The 18,812-nt window shown below is 40.0% G+C and overlaps 1 protein-coding gene across 5 annotated transcripts in view; it reads right to left on the reverse strand.

Moving 5' to 3' along the window:
• apba1a (amyloid beta (A4) precursor protein-binding, family A, member 1a) overlaps positions 1-15,843 on the reverse strand; it is a 357,632-nt gene extending 341,789 nt beyond the window's left edge. For 3 of the 5 annotated variants that reach the window (XM_051927780.1, XM_051927781.1, XM_028802334.2), the window contains exon 1: positions 15,618-15,842. The gene's annotated coding sequence lies outside the window, so the exon portion shown is untranslated. Of the gene's footprint in view, positions 1-15,278; positions 15,471-15,617 lie in introns of those variants that run through there. The other 2 variants (XM_051927782.1, XM_051927778.1) reach the window with 2 other exon arrangements.
• Between the last annotated feature and the right edge of the window lie 2,969 nt (positions 15,844-18,812).

An 18,812-nucleotide genomic window follows, 5' to 3' on the forward strand; every position in this document is an offset into this window, starting at 1 on the left:
TGTGTGTAATTATTAACAATATTCATTATTCAAACAAAATTAATGATTTATCTATAAAATGTAACATACATACTTTAATGCATTTCATCATGTGTGTTTAGAAGACAACTAAAGGGCTTAAATACATGTGATTCCATGCCAGACCAGGGAGTGGCAAAGTGCACTAATTTTCCCTCTCGATCTTTTGCAGACCATTCTAGGGAAATCCCGCCCGGCTCTGGGGCAGCCAATGATGTCACTTCCGGTTCTGGTGTTGATGACATCACTTCCTTTACTGGCCTTTAAAGCCACCATCTTATCTGAAGAGAATCAGTTCTGTTTTGGACTCAGTTGAATGAACATGTCTTTGTTTTTGAATAAGTTTTGCAGCCGGGAACAATTATACGGGTGGCTGCCCCAACCCTTCTCAATGTCTTATAGTCATTTTTCTGACAAAATATAAATCTAAGGATTCTAAATGTGCAGAGAGCTGGAATATCATACATTTAATGTGTTCTGTGTGGTGATCTATTGCTGCTTGTCGTTGCTGTCAGGTCAGGAGGAAGCGCCAGAAGCTTGTAGCGATTAACAACTGGGCCGGTTTTAAGATAACATCTGCTCTAATGATAAAATAAACTATGAGGATAAAGTGGAAATTTCAAGATTAAAGCTGAAAAGTACACTTTAATCACAAAATACACCTTTTCACCATGTCCTTAATTTTTTGTCTCTGTGGCTCAAATACAGCACTGTACATTATGTTGTGAAGTTGCAAAAAAAAGATGGCACAGAAGATGGTATGTGAGACTTTTAAAATGTATCATGTCATTACGATGGGGAATATGTGGCACTTGAATATAAAAGCACCACAAATGCATTTCTGTGTCGCCATTTTGCTTCACCACATCGAACCATTAATTAAACATCGAAGCAGGCACATCAATACCATAGGATCCTCAAAGTGTCTTTCTGTCACATGTAGATTGACATCAGAGTCTCTGTTTACTCATTCCAACTTTTATCATACTGTGCCCCCCAACTTTTTGCTGGTACTGCAACTTGCGCACACGTTGCATTAATTTCTGAGAACGTGCTCAGAGGACCTGTTAAATGAACGCTGGGAATGTGTGACAGCCATGATGCGTGCGCGTTCTGAGCTTGAAGTATAAACAAGCCCTTAGAGTGATATTGTCTCTACTCAAAAATGTGTTTTCTTTTCAGTAGGTCTTACATCATGATTGGGTTCCCATACATAGGGAGTCATATTTACAGATCTTGAAAGGCACAGATTTCTTAACAGATGTGAAGCTGAAATGATGCCACACTTTTAAGTTCTTTAGCTTTTGACCCTCCACAGTATGCACAGACCTCTGTCTCCATCATATAGTATGTATGTGTTTACCGCTACTCACAGTCACAGTCAATAAAGTGACATATGTAACATGTAGTAAGTCAACTAATCGGTAACAAACTTAATTGGCAACAATTTTCCTCATTGACTTTTATTGATGAAATTGATTAGATGTTACAGCCCAAACTAGGATTGTGAAAAAGTAGGAAAAATACAAGTTCTGAAATAAAAGTTTTTAACCTGCTTTGCCCTCAAAACACCATGTTTCTCCCATCTGTATTCTGTGTTCTTAACTAACTAGAGCTGCAGTGCTGGTTTGTGGCAGGGTTGTATTAAGGATGCTCTGAAAGGCTGCTCTGAAACAAAGAAAAGGGTTCAAAGGGTCTCTCCTTCATTAATTTTGCATTCATTTTATACAGTCAAACAGAATAACAATGCCCCAAATGCAGAAGTTTCAACCAAAGGCTTTGCTATTGTTGAACAAGCATCAGCACTGTCACATTGAGTAGGCAGCTACTGCTCTCGAAAACAGAACAACATTTGTGTCACATGATGTGGCCATTCTAGGCGATGATGGGCAGAAGTACAAGGTAGTTGGGCTTTCATTTGCAGAATTCCAATTCATATTTGATTAGTCTACTTAAGGTATATGTGATATATAATAAGTGATAATATTTTACTAATATTGAATTAGGACTAATTGAATATTCCACAATATCAGACTAAGATTTCAGTGTTCAGCTAACACTACAACACTAAAGGACCCTAATTCCCCAGTCATTTCAAACTGCTACCAAGCATTTGAAACTGTCAGTACAGTGAGTTAAAATGGACACTGCAGCCTTTATGACTATGACATAACTTTTACATAATAAAATGAGGGGGCTCAAATTCTTTAGCTTACTGGAATACAAGGTGTAGGATTGTCAAGAGTTGTAACCAATTTTGTGTATCTGTTTTACTGTAACTCAGTATTAAAGGTGCAAATTCACTTTAATGTGCTTTTTTGTTATTATAACATACAGTACAATAAAAGGAATTTGTTGCTAGCCCCACCACAGGAACACCATAATGTGATAACACAATAAATGATACAATAGAACACTGCGGCAGACACTGATTCTAACACATTTAAAAATAACTGGAAGACATGTTCATTTATTATGCATACTGTAGCTCATCAAAAATCATTTGCATTTCATATTTTAACATATTTTTCACCTAAACATTTCAAAATTTGTATTTTATACAGCTCCTCTGTATACTGAGACTACCTCAAGGCACTTTGAGTACAAAAGTAAAGCACAATGGCTTGCATTTATTTTAATGCAATTGCAGCACATGCCTATTAAGTGACATCCTATGGGTCACAAAAAGAAATGGAGGTGAGTTCTGATCCGGCAAGAATCCATCACCTTAGGTGCTAGGCCACAATACTCATTGTGACAGAAAGCAGAAAAATGTGACCATTTACATTTACGTAATAGCACTTGCCTCAAAAATGCCACATGTCAGGATATCTCACACCTTAGCCCTTTTATTGAATTATGCCTTTCAAACAGCATTTAATTAAATCAGTTCTATTAGACTAGCTTTCTTTTGCCTACAATGTGTCAAAACTTTGTGGTTATAGATTTACAAGGAAATACACATAGTATATATACTGTGTGTGTACAGCAATATTTAGCTGTCTATACCTACATTATATATATGAAATTAAAAGTTGCCTCACTCACTCATCAACAAAAATGTTATTTTCCACTTGGTTTAAAAGCTGAAATTTGGCAGAATGATACATCTAGGCTAGTAGGTATCCACTATGAAAGACCATTTCAATATACAGTACATGTATCAATATTTAAGGGTAAAACCCACCTACAACAGAAAAGCAATACTCTAAAACTCAAAAACACTTTGATTTGATTGAAATTTGGTGACGTTACAGAAAAAGAAAATTATCTAGGTCGATGTTTTCATTTCTCAATATTTCCTGGTAATAAAAGCTGTAGCGATGAAATGAATAGCCATATGTCATAAAAACAATGACAAAAATTTGTAAATTTCTTACATAAATCAGCCACATATGCATTTGCACTTCTGACTTAGATACTGAGCAAAAACATCAATTTTCTGAACCATTTACAAGGTACTCCAAATTAACTAAAAGAAAAGGTTAACACACTGAGCCCCTAGACCTGTTTTGAGAATCAATGTAGCATGTATGTATTAGCAAGCAGTCAAATTTAAACAGATTTTGACTAAACCTGCTGGCAGCATACCCAGAATCCCACAGCATTCTTCATCTGTAATCCTCAATCCCAACTGTAGCTCCTTCCCCCAGGACCTTGTTACAAGAAGGCAATTTTCATTACAACCCAGCTGTTTAAATGTTCATGGCAAATGCCAGGATTATACGAAGGAAGAAGAATAGAAATTATTGCCTAAAGTGTCCATCCATCCATTATCCAACCCGCTATATCCTAGCACAGGGTCACGGGAGTCTGCTGGAGCCAATCCTAGCTAACACAGGGTGCAAACAAACCCCGGGCAGGGCGCCAGCCCACTGCAGGGCACACACCAAGCACACACTAAGGACAATTTAGGATCGCCAATGCACCTAACCTGCATGTCCTCGGATTGTGGGAGGAAACCAGAACACCCAGAGGAAACCCACGCAGACACGGGGAGAACATGCAAACTCCACGAAGGGAGGACCCAGGAAGCAAACCCAGGTCTCCTAACTGCGAGGCAGCAGCACTACCACTGTGCCACCGTGCCGTCCTTTGCCTAAAGTGTAAAATACATAAAAAAGATAGAAAAGAGAAAGTACTACCCATACGATCCATGCAAAGAATTGATGCAGGAACATGAAAATTCCCTAATTATCCATTTTTAACTGGACTCTGTTCAATCCAGAGTTAAAGTAGGGCTAAATTTTATCCCAACAGTACCAGCCAAAAACCCAGCACAGGATGGGGTGCCAGTTTACTGCTGGGCATATTCACCCATTACTCACACTCATTCAAATGGAGACAATTTACAGTTTTCAACTCACATGTAACATGTTTTTGAAGAAATCTGGAGTTTAGAACAGGCAAACAAAAAAAACGAGAATGGACTAACACTATAGAGACAATGACTAACTCTCTGGTTCACCTTTACCCTAACTCTCTCCCTCTCTTTCTTTCCTAGGACACAAAGCAAAGCGGAAGTAGAAGTAGACAACAGCTCACAGGGAGATGGAATTCATTGTTGAAGAACTCCGGGCCCTCAAGAACCAGATTCAGCAGCTCCTGTCCAGACGGAGGCACCTGAGGGAACTGAAGGCTCGTCTGCTGAAAGAGTCCTCACCGACATCTGAAATCGTTGCAGCTCATTGTGATTCAGCAACCTCAACTCCACACCGTGCCGCTCTCTTTCAGGGCCAAGTGAGTTTTACCCCTGCTCCCCTTCAGAGTGAAGATGACAACAATGAGGGAATCGGCCTGTTTCAGTTTAAGGCTAGATCACTTCCATCGGCCCAAGCAAGCATCTCCATCCAAAACCGGTTCGACCCTCTCTGCTCCCCCACCAGGACGGCAACCCCGGTGATATATTTATTATTGGAGATTCAATCGCATGAAACCTAAACATTTCTTGCCCTAAACAGAAATCTTTTCTTTCTTGTTTCCCCGGTGCTCATGTACAAGATGTTACGAGAAAAGCGCAGACAGTCTTCGAGAGGCACAAGAACAGGGCAGTGGGGACCACCGTAATACAGTACATGGTAAGGTAATCGATGTGTGATATCGACAGTCGGAGATTCTTAAGGCGGATTTCACAGCACTTATTAATGCCACGAAGGAGAGGACCCTGGCTGCAAGGATCTTCAATTCGGGTTCCTTAACTCTGGCTAAAAGATCAGATGAGTACTATAGTTGTCTGCTGGCATTAAACAACTGGTTGAAAGGCTTCTACGAGGAACAAAACATTGGGTTTGTGGACAACTGAGATCTCTTCTGGGAGAGGCCGTGTTTCTTTAGGCAGGATTATCTGCATCCTAATTGATTCGGCACCCGGATCCTCTCCAAAAACATCTGTAAGGTAATTTGTCTCTCTTGACTATGTACTTTTAATCCTGTTTCCATAATGCCTTGCTAGTACATGATAACTCTGTAGCGAACTCTTCCTCAAATGTGCACTGCATCAATACTTTAATAACCAACCTCAGTTCATTTAAAAAATCCAGACAATGCAGCATAAATGCGAAAAATTTAATTATCATTTCTCCTCTAGATGTGCACTTTATTAAAGCTATAGCAACAGACTATAGATCAGTGGTGTCCAACTCCAGTCCTGGTGGGCCGCAGTGGCTGCAGGTTTTCATTCTAACCCTTTTTCTCATCAGCGAGCAGTTTTCACTGCTAATTAAGTCCTTTTCCTTTCACTTTAATAACCGTTTTTAAGGATTCAGTCTTCTGAATCAATTTGTTTCTTCATTAAATGGCAGCCAAACAGAAATGAGATGTGAAACGAGCCAACAGATGACCAGCTAAATTGGAACGTCAGTCTCCAGCCAATTTCACTCCAACCAGTTTCTTACTATTAATTATAGCCATTATTGAATATCATGACTTGTTGCTTCACTCATTCTGCCACAGCAGACTGTTGATTTTCTGTTTTTTTCTAAGACCACAGTCAAGACATTTTGGTGACCTGAGCAGACCAACACAACCGAGACCTTCACCTTTCTTTATTTTCAGGTTAGCTGATCATGTGGCAGCTTGTTTTGTGTCTTTGTTTGGCTGATCATTAACACTAGAATTACCAGAGCCAACGAAGCGTCAGATCAGCTGTAAATGTATGGTATTTCTAAAAGTTAGCTTTTTTTCAGTTTTATTCTCTCAGTCACATTCACGTTCTCCCTTCTGATCTGATTCTAACTAACAGCGCCATTATAAATTCACACCCACTCTGACGCTGTTCGTTTTCAAATAATATTGCATTAGTGCGACAATGTTTTCTGATTGGTACTATTCAGGTCATAAACTGATTTCTTCAAAATGTCACATATATTTGTCTCTTTCTTTTTTGCCCAGTGCTGCATTGATGTCATGCACCAGAAGGGGTGAGCTTATTCAGTGCGAGCAGGAGGATATGGATGGCTGGTTGCTGTGTGCTATAACAAGCTTGACCTGGCAGCGATCAATGCACATATACTGTACAAGGCATGCACGGGGGCCACTGAGAAGAGTGTTCATGACTCACCTTGAAGAGAAACTTCGTCATCGCTTCTTACAAGAAAAGGCGATGGATAAAGCAAAAGAGGATGCAACATCAACAAGCTTCTGTTCCAAGACAGCCGCTTCCCCAAGGAAAGCAAACTCAGTAAGTCAGTGTCAGGCGCCCCTTCAATGTAATAGGAACCACAGCATAGAGAGAAGTGTGTGCATTGCAACAGGTACACACGTCGTAAATGTGGAAGGACGGTCCTTGCGTGTGTGTGAACTGTTAACATTTGAATCTGATAATTGTATATAGCGCAGAACTTACCTCTCTGTACTATTCTTTCCTCTGCATGTCCTGGAGTACAAAAGAAACAGCACCATGCACCAAAAAGTGGAGACTGCATGGGCAAGATCAAGAAAAAAAAAAAACGCAGTCACTGATTACAAGCAGAAGAAGACATGCGAATGAATATGAATAATATAAATAACATTGCATCAGTGCCACAATGTTTCCGAAATGTACTATACAGGTCATAAAATGAGTTATTCCAAATATCATATATACCTATGTCTCTGTTTTTTTGTCAGTGCGGCTTTGACATCATGGACCATAAGGTGCATACTAATTCAGTGTGAGCAGGAGCACTCAATAAAACTGAATAAAAAAAAATTCAAGTGACGGTGAGATACGAAACAGGCAGATTTACCAGCATTTGTGTGTCAGCTTTTATCCCTCCAGATCAGAGAATTTCCAGTTCCATTGTCTCAAAACACCACTCACATCTACAGTTATTCCCAGTTTTAGATAAAAAGTAACCACGTCAGATCTCGGGCGGGGGGTGGGTGTTGTATTGTGATCGTGACTGAGAGAATAAAAGTGAAAAAAAAACCCACTAACTTTTACAAGTCCTATAAATTTATACCAGCTGTTACAGACACAAATCAAATGTATGTTTTTATTGTATAATATTAACAATAAGTGTAGTTCACTACTCTAAATGGTAAATTTGTGGGGGAGATGGTTTCGAACTCACAACCTCTGGATTATAAGTCGGCAGATCTAAACGCTGCACCATGGAAGCTGGCGTATTGTACTTGCACCTTTTGTGAAAGTGTTTATTTGATATTTGGCCATCAGCCTTCACACATTATACAGTTCATGCCTACATTTTGTCATTTATTACTAAAACATGAAAAATGTTTCTGTTTTAACAATGTGTTTACATAGATTGCTGTAGACACAAAGCACACATCAAATTATTTCCCCTTACAATTCTGGGTAGCTCACTCCCAAATAATCAATCAAGGCAGGAACTGGGAGAACTTCTTGCCCGTTCTGAGGCGGTGGGGAGATGGTATAGCAGGCTGCTTGGGCTTATTGACACATTTAGAAGACAAAAGATGCTGATGGAGAGGTGCGAAGGTTTAAGGTGGGCCAGATTTACAAGTTTTTTCGTTGGCTCTGGTAATTCCATTGTTAAGGAAAAAGAAATAACTAAGGGGTCTGAGTGACATCAATTAAAACCGCTCACTAATTAAGAAGATGGTTATAATGAAAACCTGCACCCACTGCAGGCCCACCAGGATCGGAGTTGGACACCCCTGCTATAGATTAAATAAAAAATCCGCATAAAGTGGCATTAATACGAATAACTTAATTACCATTTCGAACAGCCGTAACACTCCGCCAGTTCAGTTCTGCTCTTCCAAGACCTTAAATATGGCCTTATTAAATGTTAGAGTATTAGCTAACAAGACCTTTTCCACCAACGATCTTATTAGTGAGAGGAAAATCGACTTTCTTACATTACGTGAAACGTGGCTTAGCTCTGATGGTGCGGTTGTTTTAATTGAATCTGCACTCTGAATAACAGCTTTACTCATGCGGTTCGCCAAAGTAAGAAAGGTGGCGGTTTAGCAAATATTTATTCAAGTCGATTAAAGTGCAAACATGTCGGGTTTGGTACATTCGTGTCTTTTGAATATCTTGCCATTGTTATTCAAGGAGTTTCTCAGTCTCTAGTATTGTCCATGTATAGACCTCCTAAATGTAATGTGTTTTTCTTTAAGGAATTCTCAGACTTAGTGTCAATTATAATAACTAACTATGACAGGTTCCTAATAATTGGTGACTTTAATTTTCATATCGATAATCAGTGTGACCCGAAAGCAAAAGAATTCATGAATCGCCTGCACACTTTTGATCTGAGCCAGCACGTTAGTCAGCCAATACATAAAGGGGGGAACTCGTTGGATTTAGTGATTACTAAAGGATTAAAAGTGGATGTGAGGCAGATCATGGATATTGGTTTATCAGACCATTTTATCTTACTATTTAACATAGAAATACTGATAGATAAAATTAATGAGAAGCATATTGTTAAAAAACGCTTCTTTGATTCATCTGCAGCTTTAAAGTTTACTAACATTTTAAGCAACCAGTCCTTTTGTAGTGCTTACTACAATAGTGATAATAATGTAAACAGTAAGGTGGAAAATTTTAATGCTAAAGTGAGAACTGACACTGACACAGTTGCTCCTGAAAAGACAGGTAAAAAATCCTCCAGCACTGTTGCACCATGGAAGACTCAAAGAGCATCTGATTTAAAGAAAACATGCCGGACAGCTGAGCGTAAATAGAGAAAAACTAAACTGAATGTCCACTATGAAACACTGAAGGCTAAAATAACAGAATACAACAACACAGTCCATCTTGAGAGGCAGCACTACTTCTCTAAAATTATAAATAACAATGCTAGTAATCCGAGAGTTTTATTTTCTACTATTGATCATTTGCTAAACCCGGGTCACTCAATGGAATGCCTCCAAAAAACTTCTAGTGAAACTTGTGAGGCTTTTGCCCTATTTTTTTAATCACAAAATTAATGATATTAGAAATAATAAAGTACATCCACCCAATACCAATCCTATTAAATCCCGGGATTCCATTTTAAGCAAATTAAATTTTTCATCAGGATAGATTTACCTGATCTACATAGAATAATTTCTCAACTGAGATCCTCCACCTGTGTCCTTGACTCAATACCAACAAGTTTTTTCAAAGAAGTATCTGGCGTGCTAATTGATAGTGTGATGGACATAATAAACTCATCATTATATACGGGGGTCTTCCCAGACTATCTTAACTGTTGTTGTTAAACCCCTGCTCAAGAAATATCTCGACTCCTTTGTTTCTGCTTTTCTTAAGTAAAATCCTAGAAAAGGCAGTCATTATGCAGCTAAATGATCACTTGAATAAACATTCTATTCTTCACAAGTTTCACTCAGGTTTTAGAACAAATCACAGTACAGAAACTGCAGTAGTTAAAGTAGTAAATGACTTACGTATTAATGCAGAAAGAGGCCATTTATCTATTCTCATCCTCTTAGATCTGAGTACAGCATTTGATACCATTAATTACAATATTCTTATAAATCGTCTTAGTCAGATTGTGTGAAATCACTAATGTTCACAAGAAAATATATTTAGCAGATTTAACAAATAGACTTATGAAGTGCAAGATTCACCAACAGGATAACTAGAAGAAATTTACTTTTGCATTTAGAATTGTTTATATGCACCAGCCATATCTGTATTTTTTCACTAATAGACCAAGGTGTCAGCTTTCCCTGCACAGGGAAAAACGAAGCAGACAGCATTCTAACAGCATATAGTAAGCTACCTGGGAACAATACAAACAACTGTACATGATTTTTAAAACAGCACAGAGACTTGTCTCCTTTTGTTCTGAAAAAGGAAGCAGCAACTGATCAAGCAATGCCGCTTCACTGCCAGTGGTACAAATTAAATTACATTGCCACAGACTTAGCTCTGGAGCATTTCTGTGGATGCTACTTTTTCTTCTTCCCCCGCGTACAATTAATGCCTTTAATTAATGTCTTTGTTTCATTACAGAAGTAGCTTTTATCCTGGAACTTGCCAAACTCACTTTGAGAAGAGGTGGGCTCATGCTTTAAATAAAGCTCTTATATCACTGTTAAAATCCACCCATCCATTTCCCAAACCTGTTTATTCAGAGCATGCCTGCAGGGAAGCCGGAACCTACCCTTGCAGGTATCAGGCACAAGGAATGAACAATTCTTAGACAGAATGTCAGCCCATTGCAGGGTGAACACACACACACACAAACATCAAGGACCAGTAACATGCAGGAACTAAATAAGAAAGGGCTGAACAGGACCTTTTTTCTTAGGAGACTGTGCTCCTTTAATGTGTGTACTGAAATCCTTCACAACTTCTACAACTCTGTGATGGCCAGTGTAATTTTCTATGCTATGGTGTGCTGGGCCGGTAACATCACGTTAGAAGAGGCCCACTGAATCAACAAGCTGATTAAGAAGGCAGGCTCAGTTATAGGATGCACTCTTGACCCGCTGGAGATAACAGCAGCAAAGGAGAGAATGAAAACAAAACTGATTTTGAATAATGCTGCACATTCTCTCTATGACAGAATAGTATCAAGTACTTTAATCCAATGAATCAGTCAATAAAAGTGTGTCAAGAGATGCTACTGGGGCCCCTTTATAGTGCCTCACTGTGACTGCTCTCATCATTAACCAAGTCAGACTTTTCTTCTTTTTTCAATTCTTTGTGTGTATTTGAGAGAAGGTTGTTGTTGTTCATTATAATATTTCTTGAGTTTCTTTAAAACACTAAATTTCCCTCTTGGGACAAACAAAGAATGACCTATCTATTATATGCACTCCTATATATACAGTATGTCTTGCTGGCAGTGCCGTCTCACAGAGATGTGTAGTATGCTTTGAGTTTTCATGAAAATGAGGTGTCTTACCAGTGTAACAACTAAAATGTTGTGAAAGCAGAGAACACACATCTGAATAATACAAGAGATATTGTGATAAACTGATGGATGATATACTATGTGTTAAGCCCAGGAACATAAAGATGCAATTTTACAACAGAAATGGACACATTTATGAGTGATGCATTAAAAACAAAACAACAAAGACTGTTTTGCAGGAAGTATTAAATAGTGGATGGGAATATACAGACCATTTTTTTCACTAATCAATTATGATTAGTAATAATTACTGGCTTATGTAATTAACCAACTAATGTTTCCTTAAAGTACAAAGGAATGCATAATCCTAAAGCGGAACAAGTCAGATATATGAGAAAGTGATTTGTTGACGAACTTGAAATGAAGTCTAATGACAAAAGCATCTGTAAAAAGTTCCTGAAAATTAGAACATTCTAAATAATCTCAATGACATTATGATGGTTGGAGTTTGCAAGTACTAAGTATGCATTATTTATTCTTCAATTAATGAAAACAAAACATCAATAACTTACATATACTATATTATTTATTTAACAGAAATAATCTTTGATGATCTTATTTCATCAAATAGTATATCTTTTTTCCCTGAAATGTACTTTCCAATCCACCCCCAGGCTAATAAAATCCCCAGAGTTTGGAGACATTGTCGTGGATATTAATAAATTTAAGAATAGGATGACTTTTTTATTTTTACGTTTTCGTCTGTATGCATTGTTCTAACTTCATCATGCTGGTATTTCACCTCAAATTAAATTTCACCAGTATATAGTTCCCATTCTAACAGTTATAGATTTAGAATATTACCAGCATCAGTAACAGGCAACGAGATATTGCATAACTTGTCAGGGTCAAAGTAACCTGTTCTGGTTGAACACTTGCCATCTGACAGAAGAAGTGAATTGAAATTTTAAAAAGCTGGGTGTAGCCCAGGAGAAAAATCATCATAGGTGGGTCAACACTAAAACACCAGAAAGCCTACTGCAACTTTCATTTCTTCCAATTAGAGGAAAAGTCCTTCAGAGAACACAAACTTCCAGTCATGCTCTCAGTATGGCCAAAAAGAAGGCAGTGAGTGGACTTATTGCTGAAATCAAACTGACAGCTAAAATTAGGCTAAACCACCCAAGAACTAAATGAAAGATTTTGGGCGAACTTGCAGCTCTAATGTTAAGCTGAAGAAGGATACTAAAACCACAGGGATGTTTACTAGTATTATTTTTGAATCTACTGAAAACAAACTCAGCAGAGCATGTCTCCTTGGGCATTCCCTATAGCTTTTTGAAAAGACAAAAAAGATTTATAAAAGGCAAAAAGCACAGCAAAGATGTTTCCTAAAATATGGAAACAAACAAACACATAAAAAGACGGACTCCCACCACATATCTGACAGGCTTCTGTACTTTAGACCAGCACTGAAATACGAACTATGGCAACATCCTTCATCCCCATTATAGCTGCATATAAACGCAAACTACCTGACCTGGCAAAGGTGGCAGTGCTGCCAGGCACACTGAAAGAGGGGCAGACTAGAAAAAAGGTTAACAGTTCATGAAGTAGATGCTTTCATTTTGCTCTCATTCTGTACTGTACAGTTAAAAAATATAAACTGCTTCTTGGTGGCCCATCACCAAAACAAATCTTGCTACTCTCCAGTGTTATGAAAAACAAAAATGCATTAAAATACATGCAGGTACAGGCCACTGCTTAACAAAGTGACTAGAACAAAAAGAAAAACCAACAACTTTGCATGTATACAGGGCAAAATTTGGAAAAACAGAGTACTCTCTCATCACACTGATTTATTTATTTACAGCTCTTCTTCACAAACAGCAAACCTTCCACATTAAGTGAACCGCCAGTACCTTCAAGTTCAAGTACAACCTCTGAACTGTATTGGCTCCATGACCTTCTGTGACCACCTGATTCACACATTACCATACATCAGAAGAAAAGAAAATCCCAACTGCACTTGCTAAGCTAAAGTAACATTTTGTTAGCCTGAAACGATCCTGTCACTTGTCATTGTGAGTTGATGGATGACTTCACTTTATGTCACGCACAAGACAATTTATTATCACAGCACTGCCTACCTGTGGATTGAATTATGTTTTAAAAAGTAAATGCACCATGACATTGTGCAGCCAAAAATGTAGTTTTGAGCAAGGACTGTAATAAAAAATTCAGAGGAGCTGAATTTATTTTGAAATTGTACAATTAAGACCCTCATCACCACCAGTTTAATGTCTGAAACACTGATGTAGAAAAGACAAAAATTGCGCAGTAAAAAATATGCAGTAACTGATTTTAGTGTGAAGCTAGGAGGTAAAAAAAATTGTGTTAGCCTGAAATTAAGTGTTAGATAAATGCAGTGTCTGATTTTAGTGTGAAATGTAGTGGTAAAAATGGATCTCAAGACTGAAATTTAGTTTAAAAAAAAGAACCTACTGAAATAAACCACAGGGAATGACCTGCCTCTTAAAATCCTCAGGTGAAATGGCTGTGTGAAATGAGTTTAAGGTGAACTTTTAAGTTAAAAAACATCAGCCTAAAAGTGTAAGTGTGGAGGAAAACAATGACCCGGACTAAAACGATGTGTTGAAAAGAACTGATTTTACATTTAAACTGTAACATAAAAAAGACTTAGCGATCGATTGAAAGCTGAGACCCGGTGTCCAAAAATGAGACTTCGGCTCAAAATTCTGCAGAGATCGACTTTAGTTTGAAACGTTGCAGTTAAAAAATGGAAGTCTTACGTCAAAACTCTGCGGTAAAAGGATTTTACAACCGGCTTTTAGCTGAAACTCTTGCTGGAGGCGACTTTCATTCATTGTGACGTCCAGTAGCCCAACTTCCGTTTTGCTTCGCTCCTTAGTGCCATCACATTCAAGGGGTCGGGTGCCCTACGGAGCCCTGACATTTTAAGCTGCCCAATTGCCTGCATGTTTGAGGCGTAAGGAAGTAAACAAATTCCGAGGATCGAACCTTCCGCACATTCCTAACCTGCACTAGTCAGACCTGTCGACGTGTCTGTCAGGGAGATCGCAAAGCACCGCCAGAGAAAGCGGCAGCCCGGTCGTGTTCGGAGCTTAATGCTGTTAACAAGACGACCCGAATTCGTGTCTTTACGAGTCGATCGGGAGCAAATCCTGCGAGCAAATTCTGAAGAAAATGTGAATGACATAGGATTATGAGGTACCCAGATTAAAAGCGGTCACAGCACTGAACGAGTGCTTCCACTACCTGTGCTGCTGACAACAAAATGATCTGCGGCCGCGTAGCAAAACGGGTATCGTTATTTACCTGGCAGCCCAGCGCCGCAGCGCCTTTTCTGCCCGGTACGCCCTGCCGCAAGCTTCGTATCCACATTCACCTGTGCAGGGAAGCTGAATCGCGGGTAGCTCTGCCAAAGGATCATGATTTGGCAGGAAGGCTGGCCGGCGGTAGGGACAGCGCACGCGCTCTCTGCGGGCGCCGTTCACTCGAGCGCGGCGCACTATGTGGCAGGAGCAGGTCCCCTCTGATCAGCGCAGCAGCTGCTGTGACAACAATACCCGCACCCCTCCCTCTCTCTCCGCTCCTCCACTCCCCTCAAGATGCAAACACCAAGACAGATAAACGAGCGAAACAATGCCAGCGGCTCGCCTGACGTTTGTCATCGTTCTAGCATCTGTACTGCGGCACAAAATCCCTATCACCAAGTTTCGACTCTTTTCGTGTTTCTGAAGGGATTGCCGATTTCGTGTACTCCGGCAATGGCTTATATCTGTATTGTGACAATCATGGCACACACAAAAAAAAGCATATCAAATGGAAAACTGCACCTGGCGAGACGAGCGTTGGTTAAAACAAAACCGAGCGCAGTCTGCAGCGATTTATTCTATAACAGCTCCCTTACATCTGGTCGGGATTCGGACTCACCTCGCTCGCTAAGCCGCCACGCAGCTACTTCCACCCGCGCAATGCGATAACTCCGGCTGCGTGGCTACAACGATGGAACGGGGATGGAGAGTGGGCGGGCGCGCATTTCCCTCGTGCACGTGTGCGTGTGTGTGCTCCAGGCGACAATTCCCCGCGTCCTGTAATGCAGCTGAATCAGGCCGGCGAACTGCAACTTCCAGGTACGGCTGCAGCGAAAGCTTTCCGCTGTCCCTCCGCGAACGCGCCGTGAGCAAGAAAATGCAAGCAGCTCTTCCCACACTGACTAAAACGCAGCCTAGCTGGTAGCAATTGGACGGGGAGACGTCAATGTCCACTTACCTGTTGATCAGTGAAACGAAAGGTGCAGAATATCCCCGGGAGTCAGAATGGCCATGCAGCTCCACCATGTTTTCAGCGCCGAGCTGTCAGTAGACTCGCTCCCGTCGCCCCTCCTCTGCCGTGACATCAGAAGCAATTAAAAACAATGTGAAGCATCACCTCGTTAGAGAGGGCATTGGGATACTTTTCTCTCCGAACATTCACACGCGTATGGTGTCAGTACACTGCGATACTTTCAGTCGTTTTCACTTTAAGGAGCAGCCTGATGTTCGAAAATGAGCGCACTCACTTTTACAGGGGTCAGGAAAAACCTGGCGTTGACATTTCTAGACGTGAGGCAAATCCGTTTTATCCTGAGAGAACTTTTGTGCCAGTTATTCGTACGCCTTTGTGTAAAATAGGCCATTTACGTCATCCTTTAAGTCGAGGTACTTTCTAGGATTATGTTACATTTTTATTGCTTGGTACAATCCAACATCTGTGAAATTTTATTTTCTTTGTCTTGTGGGCAGGGACGTTTAACTGTATTTGTTTCCATTCATCATCTATCCATCATCAAAATCTCATAAACCAGTTCAGCTTCAAACGTTTAAGGTAGAAACAAAATCCAGACAAGGCACCTGTCCATCACTTAGCACTGGGCTCACACACTCAACCACACTGGGTCAATTTAAAATCACATTGTGACCATTAGGTTCTTTATCATTTCTCTTACCATGACACAATTGCTCAGTTTGACTGGATAGCTAGTTCTCTGAGAAGCCATGGTTGTACCATACTTTTTCCATTTAAAAATTATAACTGCAACTGGGCTCCTAGGAGCCTTCAACTGTTGCAGGAATTTTTTTGTAGCCTTCCTAAGATCTGGGCATCAACACAGTTCAATCTCTAAGCTCTGAAGACAATTCCTTTAACTTCATGGCTTGGATTTTGCTCTGATACACATTGTCAACAGTGGGGCCTTATATAGATAGGTGTGTACCTTTTCTAGTCGTATTCAATTAATTGAATTGACCACAGGTGGACTCCAAACAAGGTGTAGAAACATCTCACCAATGATCAAAGGAATGGGATGTTCTTGGGCCAAATTGTCCTAAGCAAAGGGTCTCAGTATTTGTGTCAATATGATATTTCAGTTTCTAATTTAAACAAATTGGCAAAAAGCCTGTTTTCGCTTTGTCATTCTATGGTATTGAACATGAAGGGAAAAAAGCAAAAATGCTGCAGTACAGCAAACTATGTGAAGGGTTCTGAATCCACTGTAAGTTCAGCTCCTGTTGTTAACATTCAGTTTCCAAGCTCAGAAAAATCACAATAGTGCAGATTTTATTTTTAATGACATTCAGAAAGTTAAGGATGTCACCAGTTTTTGTGAACTGGAGGCAAATGAATTTCTATATTCATTCATTTCATTTTATATTATAACTGAATGTAGGTTCCCCAGCGGTTTATTTTTTGCAGGAATGAGGTTGCTTGGAGTGTTGTTTCCCTTTCTTCTATTATCAATTGGACATTGTGGCAGGAGGCTGGGGCCCAGACCCAGCCAGGATGCCTGGAAGGACTGGGATGCAGTCTGGACATCCCCTGGGCAGCGAGGGGGCAACCGCCCTGGATGAGCAGGGGACCACAGGGATGGAGCAAGGAGGCACAAACCCATGGGGGCCCGTGGCTACCGCCAGGGGGTGCCTCAAGTCTCATAAAGCCCGGGAGAGCTGCACTTCTGCCACACCTGGGAAGGTGGGGGAAGGTCCTTCCAGCAACACCCGGAGTGCTTCCAGGTGCTCATGCGGCACTTCCGCCACACCAGGAAGTGCCACCGGAAGAACGTCATCAAGCACCGGGTGAATATAAAAGGGGCCGCCTTCCTACAGTCAACAAGCTAGAGTCGGGAGCTGGAGAAGGGTGTTGTGGTGCTGGAAGCACTGTGTGTATGCGGGACTTGGGTTTTGGGACCCTAGGAACAATAAACGTGTGTGTTTTAGAACTTCCAGTGTCCATTTGGTTTGTTTGTTGGTTATCTCACAACATCATTAAGTATATTTTCCTTTATTTTGTCATTTCTACTCTTTTTGAATCATTATTTTCAAGTACATTTAATATGTAATCTTCTTTTTTAATATTGCATTGTTTAAAAATTACACTGTACAACAATTTTTTTGAAGTCTTGCTTCCTGAAAAGTTTTTGCTGATTGTGACAGGTACCTACTGGGTATGCACAAATATAGTTTTGGTTTTACTGCATCACGTAGGAACTCTGAGAAACAGACATTTATATGTTTACTGACAATAACGTATTTAGTCATGTTTATGTTTCACATAAGCTATTAAATTCAACAGAATTAAAAGTGTTTAACTCCTGATTTTCTTTTGTATTCAATGTCTGGTGCATCACGTTGCAGTGTCCAATAGTAGTCAGCAAGCATTGACGGATTCCAGTTGCCCTGGTATCGTTTCTCCATCGTAGCAATGTCCTGGTTAAACCTTTCACTGTGTTCATCACTGACAGCACCGAGATTTGCAGGGAAGAAGTCCAAGTGTAAGTGGAGGAAATTAATCTTGAGTGACATGTTGCACTTCATTGTCTTGTATGCTTTGAGAAGTTTGTCTACCAGCTGAATGTAGTTTGGGGCTCTGTAATTGCCTAGAAATTTGTCAACAACATCTTTGAAGTCTTTCCGGGCAATTTTTTCCGGCCCAAATAACAGATCTTCAAACCACTTGTCACTCATAAAATGTCTGATCTGGGGGCCAACAATAATGCCCTCTTTGATCTTGGCATCAGTTATTCTTGGGAACATCTGTCTTAAATAATGAAAACCTTCGCCTTCCTTGTTCAGTGCTTTCACAAAATTCTTCATGAGTCCCAGTTTTATGTGAGAAGGAGGCAAAAATATCTTTGCCAGGTCGACAAGCGATTCATGTGCCACGTTTTTCTGTCCTGGAACTAATTTTTACGGACTGGCCAATTCTGTCAAGAATAGTGCAACTCTTTGGCACAGCTGTCCCATTCACAGATGAAACAACAGTACTTTGTATAGCCAAGCTGCAGTCCTAGTAACAGAGCAACAACTTTAAGATCTCCACAGATATTCCAGTTGTACCTGCTATACTGGACGTGCTTCAGCAACAGTTCCATATTCTCATACGTTTCTTTCATGTGTGCTGCATAGCCAACAGGTACTGAAGGATAAATGT

Source organism: Erpetoichthys calabaricus, chromosome 5, assembly GCF_900747795.2.
Source record: "Erpetoichthys calabaricus chromosome 5, fErpCal1.3, whole genome shotgun sequence".
Taxonomy (NCBI): domain Eukaryota; kingdom Metazoa; phylum Chordata; class Cladistia; order Polypteriformes; family Polypteridae; genus Erpetoichthys; species Erpetoichthys calabaricus.